The 18,983-nt window shown below is 43.8% G+C and overlaps 1 pseudogene; it reads right to left on the bottom strand.

The window, feature by feature from the left end:
- Window positions 1-18,983, bottom strand: part of LOC146870124 (long-chain fatty acid transport protein 2-like) — a 782,555-nt pseudogene that overhangs the window by 415,976 nt on the left and 347,596 nt on the right.

Raw genomic sequence — 18,983 nt, 5'->3', positions numbered from 1 at the left:
CACCCAAAAAGTGCCGGAAAAGCGAAGTACGGCGCGAAACGACCAGAGTAGGTGGCCCGGTACGCGCCGTACCCCCCCAGCCCCGTACGTTCGAGTCGACCCCCCCAGCCCCCGTACGTTTGAGTCGACCCCCCAGCCCCTGTACGTTCGAGTCGACCCCCCAGCCCCCGTACGTTCGAGTCGACCCCCCCCAGCCCCCGTACGTTTGAGTCGCCCCCCCAGCCCCCGTACGTTCAAGTCGTCCCCCCAGCCCCCGTACGTTCGAGTCGACCCCTCCAGCCCCGTACGTTCGAGTCGTCCCCCCGTGTATGTACACCCGTGTACGTGTCGAACCCCCATCCGTGTATGTACACCCGTGTACGTGTCGTACCCCCCGTGTATGTACACCCGTGTACGTTCGAGTCGTACCCCCACCCGTGTATGTACACCCGTGTACGTGTCGTACCCCCCGTGTATGTACACCCGGGTACGTGTCGAACCCCCCCCGTGTATGTACACCCGTGTACGTTCGAGTCGTACCCCCACCCGTGTATGTACGGTGCGTACCCCCAGCGTGTAGCGCTGGCGGTACACACCGTACACACTGGTGGGGGTATGACTCGAACGTACATGGGTGTACATACACGGGGGGTACGACACGTACACGGGTGTACATACACGGGTGGGGGTACGACTCGAACATACACGGGTGTACATACACGGGGGTTCGACACGTAAACGGGTGTACATACACGGGGGGGTACGACACGTACACGGGTGTACATACACGGGTGGGGGTACGACTCGAACGTACGGGGGCTGGGGGGGTTGACTCGAAAGTACGGGGGCCGGGAGGGGGGGATTCGACTCGTACATAGGAGGTCTGGGGGGAGTGTTGGGCGCTTATGCGGGCACATGTCTCCATGGTTGCTATGGGAGTTCGGTGCGGAAGGTGTTTTTTTCATACGGTTGTAACATCGGACGCACGGGATGGATCGTAATTCCGCAGACGGACTTCACTTTTCACACTTGTACGGTAAATCGTCCGAGGACGTGTCGGACACATTTTCCGACCCGAGGACGTGTGGGGAATAATTCCCAATGCGATTCGTATGGACTTTTTCCCATGCGAATCATAATTGGCTGTTTGTACGGCACTTGTACGATTCGTACGGTAAAAAGACCGGATACGAGTCGTACGGGGAATTTTTTTACCGGATCGTAATCGGCACCTAAGTGATTTTCATAGAATCACAGGATGTTGTGCGGTGGTGCCGAGACTCGGTTCAGGATCCCCAGCTCTCGAGTCAGCAGCTCTGGCCTCTGTGCACATCCTCTCCACTACCATGCTATCTGTCAGGGAGCTCTTTCCTTCTCTCAGTCAATGATGAATGAAAACAGCTCTTTATTCATTACACAGGCAAAATTGATGCATTACCTTTGCTTTTTTTTCCCATGTGTACATATGTTTTGAAAAATATCAATTGCAGAATAATTTTTGGCGCCAAAACAGAAAATCTGGGGCCATATGCTCCAAGCTAAATAGCGGTCGTATAGCCTGTGATTTGCTAAATCACATGGTTTGAGACTGCTAAATGGCTTATTTGCCATGTATTAAACACATTTTGCAACTTGCTAATGTGATACACAATTGCAAAATGAGATTAGAAACACACAACTAATTGCAATTTTGGATGGGGCGTGTTAGTGTGTCCCTTTCAAATAATGATTTGATGATATATCTATATATATCAAGTTTCCGGCCGATTCAGAAAACAGTGCCAACATTATCAGGAGAATGAAAAGAGCCCTTCCTAAGAGCACTCTTTCCTAATATCTATATATATAGCTAGAAGTGCTCTTGTTATTTTCCTACTATATCTATCTATCTATCTATCTATCTATCTATCTATCTATCTATCTATCTATCTATCTATCTATCTATCTATCTATCTATCTATCTATCTATCTATCTATCTATCTATCTATCTATCTATCTATCTATCTATCTATCCATCCATCCATCCAGCTACCTATCTATCTATCTATCCATCCATCCATCCAGCTACCTATCTATCCATCCAGCTACCTATCTATCCATCCAGCTACCTATCTATCTATCCAGCTACCTATCTATCTATCTATCTATCTATCTATCTATCTATCTATCTATCTATCTATCTATCTATCTATCTATCTATCTATCTATCTATCTATCTATCTATCTATCTATCTATCTATCTATCTATCTATCTATCCAGCTACCTATCTATCTATCTATCCATCCATCCATCCAGCTACCTATCTATCTATCTATCCATCCATCCATCCAGCTACCTATCTATCCATCCAGCTACCTATCTATCCATCCAGCTACCTATCTATCCATCCAGCTACCTATCTATCTATCTATCTATCTATCTATCTATCTATCTATCTATCTATCTATCTATCTATCTATCTATCTATCTATCTATCTATCTATCTATCTATCTATCTATCTATCTATCTATCTATCTATCTATCTATCTATCTATCTATCTATCCAGCTACCTATCTATCCATCCAGCTATCTATCTATCTATCTATCTATCTATCTATCTATCTATCTATCTATCTATCTATCTATCTATCTATCTATCTATCTATCTATCTATCTATCTATCTATCTATCTATCTATCTATCTATCTATCCAGCTACCTATCTATCTATCTATCCATCCATCCATCCAGCTACCTATCTATCTATCTATCCATCCATCCATCCAGCTACCTATCTATCCATCCAGCTACCTATCTATCTATCTATCTATCTATCTATCTATCTATCTATCTATCTATCTATCTATCTATCTATCTATCTATCTATCTATCTATCTATCTATCTATCTATCTATCTATCTATCTATCTATCGGTGGTCGCCAGTAGATAGTTATAGTTAGGACCGTGTTTCCATAGGAAATCCGCAACATTCTATTTGGAATAACTTTGGCGCCGGTTGACGAATCCTCGCAAAATTTTCAAAATAGGTGGGGCGCTCCGGTCGGCTCCTACCCTGAAAGTCTCGTGGGGATTCGTCAAGTGGGGGCTGAGAAAAAAGGGGGGTCCCAAAACGCGTTTTCCCCAAGTCCAAGGTACAGCCCGAACGGCTGAACAGAATAACTTTAAATTTGGCAAAGAGGTAGTCCTCAGGTCAGGGATGTGCCTTTTGCAGGTCTGGTGTCAATCTGTTCAGTAGTTCCTGAGAAAATCAAAAGTAAAATCATATATATGTGGGCGGAGTCTAACCACACATCTCATCCTGAGATCTGATTGGCTGTCAGCACTTCATCCAAGAAGTGTTGGCAGCCATCTTGGGACCAATATACATGATAGCACCTCATTAAAAAGCATTGCAGTTAATAGAAGGTTTTAAGACTTTAGTTACATTATAAATCATTTGTTGATGGTACCAAACTCATTTTAGGAATTGTGGTATGTTCTAAGGTGATTTCACCATGTAAAAAAGCCTTCTGCTGGGATATCATGATTGAGAGAAAAATATTTTCTCATGCTTTTCCCACAGAGGTTTGGAAGGTGATCTATAAGCTAAACTGAGAGCTTATTTTCTGTAAATTCACATTATCTTTCTCAGTCATGTGAGAATGAAGTCTGACATTCTCAGTAAAACATGTACATCCAACAAGGGCAGAGACTGTCAGTTGATTCCTTTGTGTTCTACTGCAGCTTCCCAGAGTGTTCCAAAGAACAACTAGAGCTCTAACAGTCCTACTTATGATAAACGTATGGCACACCTGAAGCCATCTTGCTTGGATTAAAGTGGTAACTCTTAAAACATTTAATTTAAAAGAACAAAATGAGGGGGTTCATTTTTCCATAAAAAGTATGATTAGTGCTGCAGAAAGAAAAATTATGGCACATTTTGAGTGACTTCTCAAATCCTCTTCAATTTCATTAAAAAATTCTGACATGCAGACTGAAACATGCACTTTCAATACCAGCAGCAGTTTTCCCTGGTGAGCAGTAGCTTTACTACAGTGATCTAATGAGCAAAAAGAGTGCTAATATTCTGAATTTATGGCAAATGTGTGACACATCTGAATGCCTTCTTGATGGAATCAAAGTAAAGAACTGAAAGTATTTCCTACTGAGGAGACTGCAGTAAATGAGGAAATTAGGAAACTTCATAACAAATAAATCTCCCAAGATGGCCACCGGAGACAAAAGAGTCCAAATGTAGCCCAAATATCACCCAGATGTAGCCCAAGTATAGCCCAATGACAGAATGTCCCGGAGTGTTCTTAAAAACAACTAGAACGCTTACTGTCTTCATTATGACAAAAGTATGGCACACCTGAAGCCATCTTGATTGGAATAAACTGGTAACACTTAAAACATTTAATTTAAAAAGGAACACAATGAGGGGGTTCATTTTGCCATAGAAATTATGATTAATGCTGAAGAAAGAAAATGAGGGCACATTTTGAGTGACTTCTCAAATCCTCTTCTATTTCATTAAAAAATTCTGACATGCAGACTGAAACATGCACTTTTAATACCAGGAGCAGACTTCCATGGTGAACAGTAGTTTTACTACAGTGATCTAATGAGCAACTAGAGTGCTAACTTTCAGAATTTATGGCAAATGTGTGACATATCTGAATACCTTCATGATGGAATCAAAGTAAAAAACTGAAAGCATTTCCTACTGAGGAGACTGCAGTACATGAGGAAATTAGGAAACTTCATAACAAATAAATCTCCCAAGATGGCCACCGGAGACAAAAGAGCCCAAATATAGCCCACAATCACCCAGATGTAGCCCAAATATACAATGACAGAAGTGTGCAAAACACTTATTATTTTGTGTTTTTGCAGTGTTATATAGTGCAGACTTGTCAGGTATTGGAGTGCTTTACATGAGCATTGGTTACATCACACAAGAACAAATTCATTTTGGTTGTAGACATGGGGAGACTAAGTGATTTGACCAGAATCACAGAATGTCGAGCTGAAGCAGAAACTCCAACCTGGTTCCCCAGTTGCAAAGTCTGCAGTTCTGGAAGTAACACCACAACCTCTCCCCTAAGTGCAACATTTGATCAAGTGGTCAACTGGATAAAAAAACATAAAGATAACAAATAATTTAAAAGTGCTTTGTCGCTATTTGAAAACTCAGAAAATATGTCCTTATTTTAGTCTTTTAGAGCACTAACCATAATTTTGATGCCAATAAGACCCTCTCATATATGTAATTTCTAAAGGAAATGCTCTAGGTATTACAGTTTTGATTACATCAAGATGACGTCAGGCGTTCCACACTTTTGTAATAAATATAGAATGTTAGCAATCTAGTTGTTCATTAGGATACTGTTGAGAGGCAGAGGCCAGGGGCACGGACTCTGAAAATTGAAGGCAGGTAGGAGGGTGCAAAGGCAACAATTTAACCACACTGAGCAGGCAGGAAGAGCCGTGGCACCACAACAGACTATGGAGGGCAGTGGAAAGGGGGGCAGGGGCAACAAACCAACAATACAGGACTTGCAAGAGAGGCTGTGGCAATGTAATAGACCATTGTGGGCAGAAGGAAGAGGCAATGGTAGTACAACCATACATGCCAACAGACCCGATTCAGCCAGGAAACGTCCAATGTTTTTAAGCTCAAATGGGCTTTATTTGATCTGTCTCCTGTCTACAATCTCGTCTATTTCAATGTAACTCAAAGGGGAAAATCAATACCCCAGTTTTTTTTCAAAATCTCCCTCTTACCAAGCTCAAAATGTTCGCAAGTATGGTACATTGGATCATGGAAGGAAATGGGGTAGGGACATGGACTTGGATAACAGAGGACAGGAGGGACATGGAGAGGTGCACCAAACTGACCCTGCAGGGCAGGCATCAGGGTTTGCAGCAGCACAATACACCACACAGGGCATGCGGGACGGGAGTGCAGCACAACAATTCATAGAAAGCAAGAGGGAGGGGACAGGACCATGCACATGGACAACAGAGAACAGAGGGGCAAGAGGCAATGGTAGCTAGCTGACCATAATGGACAGACAGGAGAGAAAGCTGCAGCATAACAGACCATAAAGGGCAGGAGGGACGGATCAGGGGAATTACAATGGAACAGACAAGCCAGGAGGGAGGGAGTAGGGGTCTTCACATGTAAACAGAGGGCTGGGGGCAAGGGGGCAGGGCAGGAGCAGCAAGATAGCCATGGAGGTCAGGCAGGATGGGCCCTAGAAGCAAGACACACCATGAAGAGCAACAGTGAGACTGTGATGGCATACACACAGACCATGGAGGGAAGGTGGGAGGGGGTCAGGGGCAGCTAATTGACCACACAGGGAAGGTGGGAGGGGCCATGGCAGCACAGAAGACCATGCATGGCAAGTGGGAGGGTTAGTGGCAGCAAAATGGCTATGATGGGCAAGAAGGAGGGTGCTGGGGCATGCACAAAGGACGATGGAGGATAGAAGGGAGGGTCAGGACCTGTGCACAGACAAGAAAGTTCAGGGGAAGGGGCCTCACAACAGACTGCATGGGGCAGGCAGGAGGAGCAGTTGCAGCACAACAGACCAGGGAGGGCAGAAGGGTGTGACAGTACAATGGACCATGTAGGACAGGAGGAAGAGGATAGGGGCATGGCATGTGGACAGGCAGGGTGGAGGTGGCAGGCACAGGTTACAGTCATTTGACAATGCTAGGCAGGTGGGAGGGGAGTGCAGCTCAACAGAACACTCAGAGTAGATAGGAGTGGCAGGTCCATGGAACATGGTGGGCAAAAAGGATGGAGCAGGGGCATGCAAAAAGACATCGGAGGGCAGGGGGAAGGAGAATAGGGGCAGCAAGCTAAGCACAGAGTTTAAGCAGGAGGTCAATGATGGGGCATAGAATTGGGCAATGGAGGGCAGGAGGAGTGGACTGGTATATCATACTAAATTGAGGGCAGTGGCAGCACATCAGACCAAGCATGGCAGGAGGGAGGAGGCTAGTCCATGGATTCACACAACAGAGGATAGGGAGGAGGGGGATGGGGCAGCAAGCTAACTGTTCAGAGAAGGCGGGTATTAGGAACTTTATTGTTTTTAAAACGTGTGTCTGTGCAAACTACTTAAAATATGAACAAGTATGCCGCATAATCTCACTTTTATTCAGGAAGAAGAGGGCGTTTGTGACTGTGACTCCGGGCTCACTTGGCAGAAACACCCCCTGACCCTCCACCCCCTATCGCAAAATGTAATGCCCGTGAAAAGGGTAGGTGAACACAGTGTTATATAGAACATACTCCTGAGAGCACGATTGAAAATTAAAACTAGATATAGTTGTATGGTATAAACTATGCACCAAAAAGTGTGATATAAGATGAACCGGGTGTGAAATATAATATGCAATACATTGTGCGCAATGACAGATTCATTGGAGAGCGCGAGATAGCACAGGCACTAGCGCGTGCTATGCGATATGCGCCTTGGAGTATAATATGCACAGGGCAGTGTTGTGTAACCTAACTAGTCTCTAAAGTTGTAATTTAAAATATGTGCTGGGGAGTGTAACGTTGCATATGCACTGTGACAAAGATATGGGTCCCAGATTGTAATATGTATGGCATAGCACTGTGCGTTATAACATAGGCATCGAGGAAGGCACGTTAGATGGGGCAATATAACCCGTGCGAAGACAAGTGTGGCATGACATATTCACGGGGTGGTGTTACAGTGCAAATGGGCTAGAGAGTGTCATAGCATATGCACTAGCTGGTGGAATACAACACAGAGGTGTGTGGCACTCGGCAGGCAATGGTGGGTGTAACACAGCATTGGGCTCTGCCAGGAGCGCGCTGTGACTCTCAAGTGTTGTTCGACCCCTTTCCAGAGAGTAAAATAAAAAGTATTACACATCCGGCAGTGGATGTGTGTTTTATTAACCGTGAGGGGGGTTTCTTGCATAGTTTTGGTCGAATTCTTGTCGAATCCCCTTTGAATGGCTTGGTGTGCATGTGTATTAAATGTGCCCGTCAATAGCTACCCATGTTTGTATAAATAACAACAAGGGTGTCTACTGGGATTAGGCACGGTAGGGCATCAGACATGTCAGAGCTTCACTAGTGGTGTAAATACATTCCACGTGGATTCATTGTATGCATAGTCACCTTTTAATGAATATCACGCAAATCATCATGGTGATAGGTACCTACGGTTTGTCCAGCATGTCCTAGGTGTGTCTATAAATATATATTTTTTTTAAATAATAAAAAACAGTGGCCGGCCCTGGGGATTGGGGTAAAAAAAATATAATTAGGAGACAGGCCCTGGGGGATGGGGTCATCAGGGCCAATACATTAGAATAAGAAGGGGAACCACACAGCCCCCTTTCTTAAAAAATTAAAATAAATAAAAGACTGGCATCGTGCCGGAGGCCACACCCCCTCATTGCAGCACTCTGCAAACGCGCCCCCTGGCGAGTTGTAAGTTGGGGAATTAATTCCTCTTCAATACTGAGGGTCCCTGTGGGCCAACTAGCCCAACAGGCATCTCCAGTATGCGCCAGGGTGCTGCGCTGCAGAGAGGTGTTCTGAGGGCAAGCCCCTTTTTACACCTCTCTGCAGCGCAGCTCTGTGGTGCTTACTGGAGGTACCTAGTGGTCTAGTTTGACCCTAGGGACCCTTAGGATTCAAGGGGACTTAATCTCTTAACTTAGAACAGCCACAGGGAGCGTTTACACAGTGGTGAAGGGAGGGGACGGGGCCTGAGGTGACGTGTGCAAACACGCACTATGGCACGTTTTAAATTGGGGATATAATTTCCCTTCAATACTGAGGGCCCCTGGGGGCTAACTAGCCCACCAAGTGCTTCCAGTAAGCGCCACTGAGCTGCATTGCAGAGAGGTGGTCCAGGCCGTGCCACTTTTTACACCTCTCTGCAACGCAGCTCTGTGGCACTTACTGGAGGTACCTAGTGGGCTAGTTGGACCCTAGGGACCCTCAGGATTCAAATGAACTTAATCTCCCAACTAAAAACGGACACAGGGCGTGTTTACACAGTGGTGAAGGGAGGGGACAGTGCCTGAGTTAACGTGTGCAAAAACGCCCTGTGGCCTGTTTTAAGAGGTAGTTTTAACCCCCCTGCCCTATTATATACTAGGGGCTTAAAGAGGAGGTCATGCTAATCACAGGGGGACCCCAACGCATAATGTTCCCTAGTGTATGTAGGTGTTTTCACGTATTCTAAGTGTCTTTTAACATAGCACTGGCTCTAGTACTCACATTACATTCTTTCAAAATGCGTAGCGGCCATCTTTGAACAGGTTATTTTCTTAAAATACTTAAATTAAAGTGCTTTGTGCTTAACTTAAAATCATTCCTTGTGTAGCAAAAAATCGACTTAAAGTTTATTATTTGCACTAACGGTTCTGAATTTGACACACATGAATCCATTTCAAAAACCCTTCTCATTTTTGGTGCAATACCTGTGCAAAATTGGCAATATAATCAGTATCTTTATAAAGTCATGATTAGATGTCAAAATGATAGGATAAGTTATTTTCAATTCCTCAAAGTCTTAAATGTATTTCTTAATTTGAGAAGAATATCCCAATATAAGCCAATGGAAAAAACTGATAAATACACCCAAGATTTGTCTGTGTCTCCATTCTTCTACCGCTTTTGAGCCCTGAGTGGGCTTACTTAGTCCGTCGAGTCTATTTTAGATGGGAGATATTTGGCATCTTCTAGAGCAAAAACTTGAGATGACATCTGATGTCTGTTTTCATTAAATTTACTTTTTACTCCAGATGTACCCATAGCTCCTCATCATTATTCAAGCCTGTGGGTGCCTTGGTCTGTAGATCTATAATATATTTTGATTCCAAGGCCCTTAATTGGCGCACCCTGTCTTCTCCTCTTTCTTGCTCTTGTGTAAAAAAAAAAAAAAAAAAAATTATATATATATATATATATATATATTCACTGAAAAAACCTTCGGTTTCATGGGCGTTATAGTTACAAATTAGCATTTAAAAAACCTTTTCAATTCACTGAAAAGACCATACGTTTCAGGGACGTTATAGTTAGTTGGACATTTCACTCATACAAAACCATAGAAATTCCACTGTTATAGTTAGTTGAGCTAACTATAACTCACGCCGCCGCAATGCACTGCTGATGACGTCACATATTACATCATTCATGACATGGTCAGTGACATCACTGATGACACACTGATGACATCTCAAATGACATCACTGATGACATGTGTTCATTATGTATGCATCATGCTGCCCCTAGGCCCTACCACATTGCATAGTGTTCTGGACAGCGTATGCAACCATCTTACCTTTGACAGTGGGGGAAAACTTTAGTTATGTAGCTTTGTCTCGGTCATTGTACAAGAACGTACGTAGAGACTGCATCATTAGAGTACTGCAAGCAGAGTGCATAGTGAATTTATAAGTGCGTGAGGAGATTGTATAAGTACATATGTTGGCGCAGCCAAATTCTGACAACGAGCTTGTCTCTAATTGACTGCCCTCCACGTGCCAAAAACAGAAACTTCAACTTTCCATTGCCCTGTCTTGCTACAGCTGCAACACTCCACTGAATGTGCAATAAACATTCATATCCACACAGATGTCTCATGTACACCATCTTTCTTGTGTGGAACTATGGATGAATATAGGGTCAGTAATTCCCCGTACCTTCCATGTTGGCCATATTGTTGGACTTGACTCACAGAGTGACACTTTGGCTTTTGCATCCCAGGTGCCGGTGGCACTCCAACACGGACACATTGCCACAGCCACTCCCTCACATCTGGTATGCACCCACACCACACCCATCCAGCACAGGCATCACAGGATGATTGACCCTACTAATAAAAAAGACCGGGCGCACATGCTCTACGCCATTTTAGAGTTGCTCACAACGCATGCACTGCAGCCGGCAGTCACACCGCTATGGTGATGGCCCGTCCCGGTGGTCCGGACACTTGATATTTTGTGTGCTCTGCTGCACCGCAGTGTAGGCCTGAGCCCAACAGCGAGTGCCTACTGCCACGGCGTGGCCTCACTTCTCACTGAGTTAGTAGCACCGCAAGCACTGAGCGGGTGTACAACCTGCGATGATGATAGGTGCACTAGTATGTCCTCTACCATGGCAATATCAAGACTCAGTACCAACGTGAGACCTATTAGCTTGTAGAACGGAGCTGCATGATGTGGAGGGTGCCGTGACCGCAAAAAGGTGAGCAGTGAGGCCTTGGTGCGCAGCGTCGGCAGATATCTCTGGGCGGTGGGAGTGGATGGGGTACGGCAGCCTGAATGCAGAAAGACAGCAGAGCAATTTAGGTGTACGCACTCGTACATACTCTGTCACAGCATCGGATTGGTAACGCGGGCACTGGTGCAATGCCCGAGGAGCCGGTGCCGAGTTCCAAGTGTGGGCTGCTTTTTGGAGCAGTCTGGGAGAAAGATTTGGGCGGTGTCGCTGTTGTTTGGATACAGCCAGCGGCCCAGTGGGTGTCTGAATGGCCTTTCTGGAGGCAGGTGGGCATCATTACCTCACGTTTAGCAACAGGCAGAGGTGTAATTTCCTTCTCTCGCAGGGCCGCCCATTAATGTATGCATACCTAGCAGGGCAAGGGTCCTGAGCAGAAGTGGCCTCACATGTTTTTAAGTCACCAGTGTAAACAAATCTGTACATTTTTTTGTATCTTCCCCACCCCCCCCCTTTATTTAAATAAAATTTCGCCGAAGCAGTGTTTTGAGGAAAGGCAATATGCAAATGTTGGACAGTTTTTTTTTGTGTGCCCGGGTCGATTTTGAATCCTAATCCAACCCTGCTCTGCCATTACTAATTCTGTACTATCTTTCAGATGTGGAAGCTTGAGAGTTCCACTAGGTCGCGGCACATGGTTGGAGACAGAGCGGTGGCGTAAAGGTAAGCTGTGACAGTGCTGTACACAGTGTGGGCACTCAGTGTCCCTCCTCATCTCTTCCTTTCTCTCCCTCACACTCATTCTATCTCCCTCTTCCTCTTACACTGTTTGTCTCTTTCTCTCTCTCTCTTCCTCTCTCTCTGTTTCTCTCTCTCTCTTCCTCTGTTTCTCTGTTCCTCTTCCTCACACTCTCTCTCTCTCTTCCTCTCTCTCACTGTTTCTCTCTCTCTCTTCATCTTTCTCACTCTTTCTCTCTGTCTTCTTCTTACTTTATTTCTTTTTCTCTCTCTCTCTCTCTTTCTCTCACTCTTTCTCTCTGTCTCTCTCTTTCTCTCACTCTCACTCTTTCTCTCTGTCTTCTTCTCACTCTTTCTTTCTTTCTCTCTCTCTTCCTCTCTCCTTTGATGGACGCATCACGCACAATCTTATCTTGCTTTTTATCTAACAGGCTGTGAATCACGAATCGACGTTCAGCCCCCCCACACCACCAAAGCTGAATGCGTGAAAAATATGCGATGATGCGTGGCCAATCTGAAAGCATGACAAAGTTGCTTCGGCAAGTGGTGGACCCTCTTACACACACACCGGTGGCGGAAGGTGAGCAGAGAGACTTCTTTCTGGAGCAGCGAGCAGTCACCTCTAGGAGGTGGGAGTGGATAGTGTGCAGCAGCCTCATTGCGCATTAGTGAAACAGAGAATTACGTGTGTGCAGTTGTATGTACTCTGCAATTACTAAATCTATACTATCTTTCAGATCACTAAACTTGAGGGCTGCGCTATCTCCTGGCATGTGGTTGGAGACATACCCATGGCACAAAGGTGAGTTGCAAAGATTTTGTACAGTGTCAACACCCCCTCTCCATCTCTTCCTTTCTCTCTCTCACACTTTCTCTCTTTCTCTGTCTCTTACTCTTTATCTCTCTCTTTCCTCTCTCTCACACTGTTTCTCTCTTTCTATCTTCCTTGTATCTTACTCTTTCTCTCTTTTTCTTTCACTATTTCTCCTCCTCTTTCATTATTTCTCACTTTGTCTGTGTCTTCCTCTCTCACACTTTCGCGCTTCCTCTCTCACTTTTTCTCTCTCTTCCTCACTCTCACTCTTTCTCTCTCTCGTCCTCTCTCTCACACTGTTTCTCTCTTTCTCTCTTCATTGAAACAGAGAATTACGCGTGTGCAGTTGTATGTACTCTGCAATAACTAAATCTATACTATCTTTCAGATCACTAAACTTGATGGTGCAATATTTCCCGGCACGTGGTTGGAGACACACCGGTGGCACAAAAGTGAGCTGCAAAGATTTTCTCCAGTGTCAACACTCCCTCTCCATCTCTTCCTTTCTCTCTCTCACACTTTCTCTTTCTCTGTCTCTTCCTCTCGCTCTCATTCTTTCTTTCTCTCTTCCTCTCTCTCACACACTGTTTCTCTCTTTATCTCTCTCTTCCTCTCTCTCGCACTGTTTCTCTCGTTCTCTTCCTCTCTGTCTCACTCCTTCTCTCTTTGTCTGGCTTCCTCTCTCTCACTCTTTCTCTCTTCCTCTATCACTCTTTCTCTCTCTCTTCCTCTCTGTCACACTGATTCTCTCGTTCTGTCTTCCTCGTATCTCACTCTTTCTCTCTTTCTCTCTCTTTCTCTGTCTTCCTCTCTTTCACACTGTTTCTCTTTTCCTTGTAGCTCACTCTTTCTCTCTTCCTCTCTCTCACTCTTTCTCTCTCTCTCTTCCTCTCTCTCACTCTCTCTCTCTTCCTCTCTTCCTCTCTGTCACACTGTTTCTCTTTCTCTCTTCCTTGTATCTTACTCTTTCTCTCTCTTACTCTATATCTCTTTCTCTGTCTTCCTCTCTCTCACTCTTTCTCTCTTTCTCTGTCTTCCTCTCTCTCTCTCTCTCTTCCTGTCTCTCACTCTTTCTCTCTCTCTCTATCTCCTCTGCCGGACGCATGACGCACCATCTTATCTTTCTTTTTGTCTTGCAGGCTGTGAATCACAAATGGACCAGCGATGACACGCCACGGCTGTACATAGTTTTATTTGTTGTTGTTTTGTTTTAATAAAATGTTTTATATGTAAATCTATACATGACTAAGATTCTTATTTCTCCAACCTCACAAGCATCTTTTTATTAATAGTTCGTAGAGGGACACTTCTGGGCCCAAGAAGGTTGTTGGGGGCAGGCTGGTGATGTGGAAAGAGGGTGTGTTACCTGCTAATGTGGGGAGACGCAGCGTGAAAGGGGTGTCGCTCACAGAAAGAGCTCCGGTATGTTTTCAGAAATGCCTCGGACAGATGCCAGCTGACGGACTGAATCACAAAATGGCTTTTCAATGCTCATATAGTGTGACTTATGAACAGTTCATAACCAGGCTCGCAGAGGGACAACTGCAGCCCATCCGCTCGACTCACAGAGGCAGAACTACAAGCCATCCGCTCCCAAAGGAACAGCAGCGTAGTAGCTCGCAGAGGTAGAGTCACAGCAGTGTACTAGTTCGCAAAGGTAGACAGCTGCGAGCCGACGGATGGCTTCTAAAGGCATAGCTGCAAAGTGGTGATGTTGGACACATGGAGCGTGAAAGGGTTATCTTCGTACTGGTGTCCTGGAGTGGAAGTCGTGCTGCCTGGCGCTCACCTGTTTCTCCTTTATTGTTAATAAATCTTAAACCTTCACTGCGTCCAAATCATCATTACACAGAGCTCCACTATATTAAATTGCCCCCGGAACCTTTCTTTTATATTTTTACTCAATGCGAGGCAAAAGAGGGCTGCTAACGGCTCCTGGTTTGAAGTGTTAGCAGCCAATCAGAGGACACTTCCTGCTTTGAAGTGTTAGCAGCCAATCAGAGGCAAGCTCGTGCTCGGGAGTTAGGCACCGACCAGATAGATATATATATTTTTTTCCTTTAATATCTCAAAAACTACTGAACAGATGTACACCATTTCTACAAAACCGTGCTATCTGGACCAAGACCTTTCTCCCTGCGAAATTTGGCGTAATTCCGTTCAGCAGTTTGACCTGTAGCCTTGTCTAAAGTTTCCTATGGAAAATGCATTGAGAAAACACGTTTTGACACCCCCCTTTTTTTCTCAGCCCCCTCTTGACCAATCACCCCTAAACTATCAAGATAGGAGCTGATCAAAAAAGAGAAACTTTTTGGAAAATTTCGTAAAGAATCGTCAAACAATGCCAAAGCAGATGGAGGGCTCCAGGAGGGGGGCCACGCAATCCCCCTCCCAACATGAGTGAAGCCCCGAGACTGCGAGTACCCCAGCGGGCCCCCGCAGCCCCAGTGAGCCCCCGCTATTATTTTTTAAGAAATGCCCCCGAGACCTAGCCCACTCCGGGGTCTCATTAAAATAAAACACAGGAACCTGCAGCCCCAGCGCGAACTGCGCGAGAATTTTTTGAAATTTTTTTGGGGGGGCCCTGGAGGTCCTTCTGGGACTCCCTGAGCAGGCCTAGGGGGTCAGGGTGTTCTACCCTGCCCACCTTCTCTTGTTTTCTACCTATGTTTCTCTGTTTTCTAGCGACTCGCTTCTACCAAGCCTCAAGATGGCTGCCAACACTTCCTGGTTTGAAGTGTTGGCAGCCAATCACAGTGAAGATTGTGCACGTGACTTAGGTTTCGCCCAGATATCGAAACTTTTATTTTTCTAATTTCTCAGCAACCTCAGAACGGATTTACACCATTTTAAAAAAAGTTTGCTTTCTGACCCACACACTACCTTTGTGCCAAATTTGGGGTAATTCCGTTCAGTAGTTTCAGCTGTAGCCTTGCTTCCAATTGGAAATTGATTTTTTGATTCTTATTTTTTGAATTTCTCAAAAACTACTGAATGGATTTACACCATTTAAAAAAACAGGTCACTTTCTGAACCAAGCTCTACCTTTCTGCCAAATTTGGGTTCATTCCGTTCAGCAGTTCGGGCTGTAGCTCGTCACAAAATTTCCCATGGAAATTAACATGGGGAAAATGCATTGTGGGACCCCCTTTTTTCTCGGCCCCCCCTTGACGAATCACCCACAAACTTTCAAGATAGGAGCTGACCTGGATAGACTTTTTTTGGGAAGTCTTTCCCAAAGATTCGTGAAACGATGCCAAAGTTATTAGCAAATCAAAAATGCTTTTCCTATAGAAACTAGGTTGTAACTATAACTACCTACTGGCGACCGCCAGTAGGATATATATATATTCACTGAAAAAACCTTATGTTTCACACACATTCTAGTTAGGAATTAGCATTTAAAAAACCTTGCAAATTCACTGAAAAAACCATAGGTTTCACACACGTTATAGTTAGGAATTAGCATTTAAAAAACCTTTCAAATTCACTGAAAAAACCATAGGTTTCACACATGTTATAGTTAGCTGGACATTTCACTCGTACAAAACCATTGAAATTCCCCCGTTATAGTTAGTTCAGCTAACTATAACTTGCGCGACCGCAATCCACTGCTGATGACGTCACATATTACATCACTCATGACATGGTCAGTGACATCACTGATGACATCTCAAATGACATCACTGATGACATCACTGTTCATGTTTTAGAAATTGGGTGCGTGCACCGTGCGCGCATACGTGCGAGCACCGTGCGCGCACGGCACGTCATGTGATTACGAAACAACACTTTTCATTCGTTCATAGTAGTTTCTGTTCCAGAATCTTAAAACACCACACCCACTCCCCTCACTATTTCTTCTTATTTCCTGGGACAAGGAGCTGAACAGCTATTCAAGTACAATTTTACTTGAAAATGGCAGAACAGCAGTCTACTTCAGGGAGTGAGGAGGAGACCTTTGTGGTACCACCAAGGCAGACCAAACAAAAAGACTCTTTTATCTGGAAATTCTTCACCTTTCCAGAGGGCCAAAAGAAGGTCAATGCCCTGAAGGTGACATGCACTATTTGTGGAAGTGTGTTATCCAGAGGAGATCCCACCAAGAAATACTCGTTTAGTATTTATTCAATGTTGAGACACTTCAAGACAGTGCATCCTGTACCTTATGCTCGAGAGTCAACTAGAGCCCTAAGAGACAACCCTCCACCTGCTCAGCCGAGCACATCATCGCCGGCCGCAGATTCTCCGTGTACCAGGTCACTGGACATCCACCCACTTTTCCAGAAGGTGCACATACATTGTAATGTGTGCAATGCTGTTCTTTGCTACGGTGAGAGCAGTATTAACTTGATCGAAAACAAAATACAGCAGCACACATGCTCCAGCCCATAATTTTTTTCATTTATTGTTTTTGTTCCTGTTGAACAGTTTTTCATTACCAGTTTTTTTTTGGTGCTCTAAAAAAATAAAAAAAATACAAAATTGTTAGAAAACTAAAAAAAAAAATACAAAACAAAAAAAACAGTTCTTTTCAGAACTCACTTCACTTCTCCAAGAAGAGCTATATACTATGTTGTAATTTTATTGAATGAATGTGTAGTGTATACATGAATGATTGAAATGATTGAAATGACTGAGTGAAGAGGAGGAAAGGACAGACAGAATGAGTGAGAAAAGGAAAGTATGATCAGTCATGAAAGGGAAGTGAAAGACTGACTGCAACAAAAGGACTAAGGGTAGAGGATACAGGTAAGACGAGTGAATGAGTAAGGGATTGGCAGTGAGTAATGGAGAGTGATGGAGGGGGAGAGAGAAAAGGGGAGTAAGGGACGGAGATAGGAAAAGGGAGTAAAGGGATTGAAAGTAAGAGTAGTGGAGTGATGATGAGATAAGGGGTATGAGGATAAGAAAAGGGGGTAAGGGAAAGTGAGAGATGGGGAGTGAGGGGATGGAGGGATTGTGGAAACTGGAGTGAGAAAAAGGGAGTCAGGATTTCAATGAGCAAAGGAGAGTGAGGGAGAGTGAAGGAAAGAATGCGAAAAGGTGAAGGGGTGTGAGATACATACAGGAGGAAGTGAAGTAGGAGAATAGGAGTGACTATGAGTAAAGGATAGTGACAGTTAGGGAAGGTGAGGGAAGGAGAATGACGGAGAAGGTTAAAAATGAACATAGATGGAAAATGAGTGATGGAGAGAGGAGGAGTGGTAGAAACAGAGATGTTAAGGAAATTAAGGGTAAGACAGACAAAGGGAGAGAGACAGAAACAGAGACAGAGAGCAAGGAACTGAGAAGGAGTAAGGCAGTTAGAATGACTGAGACATATAGAGACAGGGAGAGAAACATGGTTGAAAAAATAGTGATGGAGGCAGTAAACCTAGGGGAGTAGTAGAGAAGGAGTGAGGGAGTTACGAAAGAGCAGTAAAGGAAGAAGCGAGAGGGAAGGGGAATGAGAAAAGCAGAGTGAGGAGAAGTGAAGAAAAGGGAGCATGAAAGTGAAGGGGTGAGAAATACAGATATTTTAAACTTACCTGACCAACAAAATAATTAATTAGAAATAAATGTTTTTTTTTAATTAAAGAAAAATTGATTCAATTTCCTACATTTTCTTTCTAGATCTGAAAAAAAAGAAAAAAGTAGTAATATTTAACAATACATTTTAGAATACAGTACACATATTTTCATATTTAACAAAGTAATTTTTTGCCCTTTTTTTGCTGTTTTCAGAATATATTGAATTTCACTGAAAATAGTGATATCAATTGTATTCATCACTTAACAGCGGGCAAAAAAATAAAGAATCTGAAAGATTGTTTAAAAAGCCCTGAATCTATCCTCAGTAAAACATACCTTGATAGAAATGTAACATATATATTAAAAATATCTTCTAAGAACAATAACTATTTGCAATAAATAACGTCTGTAAATCTTGTTGCTTAAGCACATACACCAAAATAATATTTGTCAAAGAAGTCCACAATAGAAACATTCACCTTTCCATGAGGCCAAATGGTAATTTTTAAATCCTTTTTAGGTGAAATATCCAATGATAATCCTATAAAATCGAAATAATGGTTTCTTCAGATGCTGCAATTTGTATCTAAAATTTTGGTTTTAGAAAAATTAAGTAGGAATTTGGTAATTCTGAAGGCAAACGTTGCTTGAAAATCAATTGAGAATCATTACACAGTGTCCAGCCTTTTTCACATTTTAGATACACTGTGTAATGACCAGAA

This window comes from Triturus cristatus, chromosome 1_1, assembly GCF_964204655.1.
Source record: "Triturus cristatus chromosome 1_1, aTriCri1.1, whole genome shotgun sequence".
In the NCBI taxonomy this organism is placed as follows: Eukaryota; Metazoa; Chordata; class Amphibia; order Caudata; family Salamandridae; genus Triturus; species Triturus cristatus.
Note: the sequence above shows the minus strand (reverse complement) of the source record. Positions and strands in the feature narration are given on the sequence as shown.